A 6,634-nucleotide genomic window follows, 5' to 3' on the forward strand; every position below is an offset into this window, starting at 1 on the left:
ATATATAATGGGTATAAAAGTTTTCTAAATTCAGAAAGAAATAAGAAGGCAAGAGGGGAGAGGATAAAGTTGGGGATCTTGTGCAGTAGTTCATTTATTCAACATTGTAAGCTCCTCAAGGTCAGGGGTTGTCTTTTGCCTTTTTTTGTATCTTCAGCACTTAGCACACTGACTGACACATAGTAGATGCTTCATAAATGTTTATTGATTGACTGAACATGTATTATTTGAGTCCCTGCTTCCTACCTTATAGGGGCCCCTCAGGTTCTAGTCATTCCCTATAGGAAACTTGATTAAAGAAAGAATTTGGGACAAAAATCAAAGGATGAAATACTGTGGAATTACTACACTGGATATGTAGCCCTTCAGAGCAGCAACAGATACTAAGACCTAACATTTTTGCCCATGAGATAGGGGAAGGGGTGAGGGATAGTGACTGATTTATTTCCTAGGAAGCTAATTCTCAGTTAATTCTCTCCTCCAAGGGCAGCTACAACTAACTGCTCCCACAAGCTACCTCCTCTCCGTTTTAGTAGCTATGTGAAAGATGGATTGGAATAGGGAAAAATCTGAGACAGGGAGATCAATAGTCCAAATGAAAAGTGCCAAAGGCCTAAATTAGAGTAGGGACTATGTGAGTAGTGAGGAGTCAGATGCGAGATGTTTTAGAAGTAGAAATAATATGTGGCAACTGATTGGATACAGAGGGTGAGTGACACTGCAGAGTTAAGGATGATATGGTGGCTGTGAATTTAGGTGACTACAGGGATAGTATGTCTTTGACAGAAATTGAATAAATTATACCAGCCCTCTAGTAGGACCAGAATTGAGTCCAAAGGCATCCACTTTAAAAAGTTACAGGCTCACAGGATAATCAGAATGAATAACACCAGCTTTGACACTTTCATTTCTCATTAAATGAAACCTCCAGATAGGTGGGTTTTTTTTCCTTCTTTGAATGTGAGAAACCATCTAGTCTAACCCTCTAATTTGGGCAGCTAGGTGGTACAGTGGACAGAGCACTGGACTTAGAGCCAGGAAGACCCGAGTTAAAATTTTACTTCAGATGCTTTCTAGCTATGTGACTGGGCAAGTCACTTAACTCTGTTTGCCTCAGTTTCTTCAGCTGTAAAAATGAGCTGGAGAAAAAATGGCAAACTATTCTAGTATCTCTGCAAAGAAAACCCCAAAAGGGATCAGAGTCGGACAGGACTGAAAACTACTAAACAGCAACCCCTTAATATAGTAGAGAAGCAACTGAGGCCCAGAGAAGTTGTGAATTGCCTAAGTTTACACACCTAGTAAGTAGGAGAAATGGAATTCAAGTCTCAGTCCTTTGATGCCAGACTGCACTGTTTCCTCTCTAACAAGCTTCCTCTTTCATTTCAAAAGGTTAATGCTAGCCTTGTTCTATCAGTGTTTGTAATTTAAGTACAACACAATAGTATATTTAAAGGAAACCCTTGGTCAGGTGCTTTCATAGTTGACAAAGCTAAAATTAAATTTATCATTATTATGGGACAAAAAAAAGTGCCCAAGAGCGGAAAGAGTTCTCTGACCCCCTGTAAGTACACAGACCCTCAGTCTCATCCCCGCCCCAACCCAAATCCCGAAGGCTTTAAGGAAGGAAGAAACCCTTGGTCATAATTTTATCAGGATTTCCTCAGAGAGCCACTAGGCCATGGGCTATCATATTTCTGTTTTCTAATCCTGGATTATTTCAAAATCTGTAGCTACAGGACTTGTTAGCTGAGCTGAGGGGTACCATAAATAATATTGTTCATTTATTTGTTACCTCAGTGGCAAAAAAACAAATTAAACTGGCTCAGAAAGATTTGTTCACTCTACCTCTTTTTAAAGTGTGACATGTTTCCTCTCCCCCATCAGCCACTCCCCCCAACTCACACCTGCACTTGCATTTGTTGGTTGAGTCCCCAGAGGAGGGGTTCTAGGAGTAACCCTGGCTAGACTCTGTACTTCAAAACACTATCACACATGAGCCCTGATAGTGTTCCTTCCCATGAATAATCAGTCAGTTGACTCATTTAGCTTTTAGAAAAAGCATCTACTAAGAAGGTATTACTAATAAGAGCAGCTGGTACAAAAAATCCCCCCAAAAACCTGGGGTATGTTTTCCCACAAATGCATAGTATCAATGGGAAGAATGAGTTCAAATTTAGAGTTCAGTGGTAATGAGGCACAAGTGTAAAAGACACAGTGGCAAAGGAAGAAGAATTCACAACTCTTGCCAGTAGAAGTCCTTTCTCCCTTTGAGGGTCTTCAAACTAAGTTCCCCTTAGATGTAATCTTTGGTAGGTACCTATCTAGAGAATCTGTAGCTGGCATTTCTCTCGGGTACAGATACTGTATCATGAGAGAAAAAGCAAACACGTATAGCAGTATATAAAATCTTGTAGTTATGGATATTTTAAAGTGAAGCACTATACAAATTTAACTTTCATAAATTCAATGCAAATTTAATCTTTCACACCACGCTCAGTCTCTTAGGACTGGTATCTAACAGGATTTATCCTCCACTCCCACTCCCACTCTCACAAACTTGGGGCACCAGGGGCAAGGCTTGATGAGATAAGGCTCAAGCTATGCCTCCCTTGAATCAGCTTTCTGGTGGCCTCTGGTTGTGTGGCTGTGGATTCATGGCCACTTAAGGGCATAAAAGGTCTCACCCATTTAGGGTTAAGGCCACATTAATTTGATGGATATCTGAAGATCATGCAAATCATAACACACTTCCTCTGATGAACAGATTTGCATACAGATTAAGAGAGAAGCATTTATAGAAGTTCTTTGCCACTATATTCTTAGGGTATATCCTTGCTGTGTTAAGCCAAAGTAAACCTCCTTTTGTTAACTGTTCAAGAACTTGCTTACAAGGGACTCATTTCATGCCAACATCAAACCTGAACTAACAGGTTGTTCACACCAGTCCTGTTTCTGATGTTCTCCAAAGTGGAGAATTAGCCAACACGAATGAAGTATGATGAAAAGACAACAGACAAATAAAATGTTCTATAAACATTAAGAGTTTGGCCCAGCTTTTTTTTTTTTTACAAAAGGAAAAAAAAAAAAAAAAAAAAAGAAATGAAAAAAAAAAAAAAAACAAGGAAAAACCACAAGTGCATTTTGCCAACTCAGATCCTCCTAAAGCCGAAGGGCAGCTAATGGACATAAAAACAGCAAAATAAAAAAGGTTATATTGATGGCTGTAGGGATTAACATGACACAGAACTGAGGTACCCCAGAGAAGTATGACCACCGAATCAGAGGTTTTGATGTGTGGAGATGAGATCAGAGACGGGATAAAGGAGATATGAGATTGAGAGGAGGGAGGAAGAAACGTGAGGCCCCTCATTGATCTAAGAAGGCTCTGCTTTATCTTATTACTCCATCTCAGAGAGTGATTTCCTCCACCTAGGCTCCAGAGGTGGACTGGCTTTCACCACCAAGAAAATGCAAGAGAAGTTCACACTGCATGATTCACTGATGAGTCACCAAAGCAAATGAGGGTGTGGTCTAATGCTAAGCCTCCCTCCACGCAGGCTTCCTTAGCCTTGGGGAGCTCTCAGAGTCGGCTGAATCTAGCTACTCCACATGGGTGCTGTTCTCTGTCCTTCTTTAGAGGCTAAAATGGGAAGTTGTGCACGCCTGACATGGTAACGAAGAGTTCTTGTTGCAGTGGAGTTGGTTCTTCAATGAGGTTCTGTAAGGGAAGGGGAGAAATTCATAGAGGAAGTGGGTAGATAGGTCGATCTTTACAATTCCTCCCCTCTCCCAACCTGCCACACCCTCTGACTAATATGTGTATACACCAAAAGGCACAAGATCTAAATTAATAAAAGAAAATTAATGGGCTTGTAAAAAGGTAGAGAAAGTATCACAAGAAAAGTAGGAGACTTTAATTTTCCTCCTTAAGAGCTGGTTGAATGTAAAGGAAAGATAAACAGAAGAGAAAAAATAAGCTAAAAGAATTATAGGAGAATTTAGATTTATGTCATCTTCTGAGTGGAAATATTAGGAATATACATTTTTAACACCACACATAGCCTTTTTAACAAATCATCCATGTACTTGGTCATAGAAATATTATAAATAAATGTAACAAACCACAAAACTCATAAATCCTGGGGTGGCTATATGGCACAGTAAATAGAGCACTGGCCCTAAGTCAGGAGGACCTGAGTTCAATTCGGCCTCAGACATTTGACATACTTACTAGCTGTGTGACCTTGGGCAAGTCACTTAACCCCAATTGCCCTGCCTTCCTCCCTCCAAAAAGCAAAAAAAAAAAAATCTCCCAAAAAAAACAAAGTCACAAATCCATCATCTGAAAACTTATAGTACTAGATGGAAACTTAATAATATTAACATGCTGAACAATGAATGAGGTCAAAGAACAAGTCGCTAAAACAATAAATAACTGTGAAAGACAAAGACAATGCTGAGATAATAGGCCAAAACTTCTAGGATTTCTCCTCACAAGAAAAATGAAATTCCTCTTTAATAAAATAGAACAAGTAGGGCGGCCAGGTAGCACAGCGAGTAAGAGCACCGGCTCCAGTGTCGGCCTGACCTGGAGATTGAATCCCGGGCTCAGACACTTAGCACCCACCCAGAAACACCTGGCTGTGTAACCTTAAGCAAGTTACTTAACCCCGATTGCTTAAAAAAAAAAAAATAGAACAAGAGAGGATTAACTCAATACTGAATTCAAAAATTTACAACTAAAATTCGTTTCAAAAAATAAAAATGAGTAGGTCAAAAAAACAAGTCATGGAAATAATAAATAACTGAAAAACAAGAATAATGATGAGACAATATTCTAAAATTTCTGGAATGTAGCAGTCTTCAGAGGAGGGAAAATCTCTATTTAATAAGATAGACCAAAATTAACTGAATACTGAATTCAAAAAATTTAAAAATACACAAAATTAAGAAAAAGGCACAAAAGAAGAAATATTAACAATTTAGAGGAAAATATATAAATTGGAAAACAAAAAGACTATAGGACTGATAAAACTTAAAGTTGATTCAAAAGACTTAAAATTTTAAACTTTTAACCAACTTTATCAAAAATTAATAAAGTTTAAAATGAACAAGGTACATTACACCAGAAAAGAAACAAAGATTATCAGAATTTACTATACATAGTTATGTCCTAGAAAACCTGAGAATTTAAACCAGATTATCTACCAAAAAAATTACCCAAATTAAGAAAATATCACATAAGAATCTTAAGTAATCAAATCTCAGAAAAGGAAATTGCACTACCCATAAAGGAACTACCACAGTGGGGATTAGTGGGAGAAAACAGGTGCAGATAGATTTACAGGAGAATTCTATCAGACTTTTAAAAAATAGCTAATACCTGCACTGTATAAATTAATCTCAAAAACTAAGAAAGCAAGCACCCTACCCAACTCCTTTTATGAGAAAAATATAATCCTAATAACTAAACCAAGGAAGGAAAAACAAAAAAAGTAAATATAGACCAATAGTATTAATTAATATTGATTCAAAAATTTTATATGAAATTTGGACAAATAGATTATAACAATTTTAAAAATTTTCATGTATTTTATTTTTTAATTTATGAAATAAAACAACCATTTACATAACACAGTATAATTTTTTAAAAAGACACATGAAACTGCAAATCTATTATGTACAACTTGCTATTCCTTTTAAATATATAATAGTTATCATATACATTTCTTTTTCTTCCCTCCCCTCCACCCTACCGTAGAGATGGCTACCATTCAACACAAATATGTGTGTATGTAAATTCATTCTTTACATGATTTGCCATTTTCTTCTCTAGTGTGTTCCCATTTTACAGATGAGGAACTAAGGTATATGAGGGTTAAGTGACTTGTCCAAGGTCACATATCTAGGAGTGTCCGAGGCTGGATTTAAACTCAGATCTTCCTGACTCTATTCCTAGTGCTCTATCCACTACACCACCTAGTTGCCCCTTCAGTAGATTAGCAGGCTATAAAATAAATTCTTGAAAAGCAATAGCATTTCTATACAACAATAACAAAATCCAGAAAGCAATAAAAGAAAGTGAAGACATTTAAAATAACTATATTTGTAAAATATGTTTCATTCTACCAAATCACACTCAGTGCCCGTATTAATTAATATTGAAAATAAAACACCCACCCATTTCCTTACATATGTTGCCTTTTCCTATTAGAATGTTAAGTTCCTTGAAGGCAGAGACTCTTCTACTTTTTTTCCCCAGCATAAGGGTTGGTGTATAGTATATACTTAGTAATTTTTTTTATTCAGTCATTCAGTCTAGTGATATCTTTCTTTTTCACAAAATTCCCAAAACTATAGTTGTAAAGAACCTCAAAATACATTCAGTCAAACTCATACCTGAAAAGGAATTTCTGCTATAACATATATGAAACATGGTCATCCAACCTTTGCTTAAAGAACTCCAACTCTCAAGACAGTACATTCAATTTGGGGGGAGCAACTCCAATTATGAGGAATGTTTTTCCAGCATCACAAGTCTAAATTTGCCTTTTTGCAACTTTCGCTCACTATTTGTGGTTCTGCCTTCTAGAACCAAACAAAACAAATTTAATCCTTATTCATTATAGAA

The sequence above is a fragment of the Petaurus breviceps genome, unplaced genomic scaffold, assembly GCF_028583685.1.
Source record: "Petaurus breviceps papuanus isolate PSGF00001 unplaced genomic scaffold, PetGlider_PUasm1.0 164, whole genome shotgun sequence".
Classification (NCBI taxonomy): domain Eukaryota; kingdom Metazoa; phylum Chordata; class Mammalia; order Diprotodontia; family Petauridae; genus Petaurus; species Petaurus breviceps.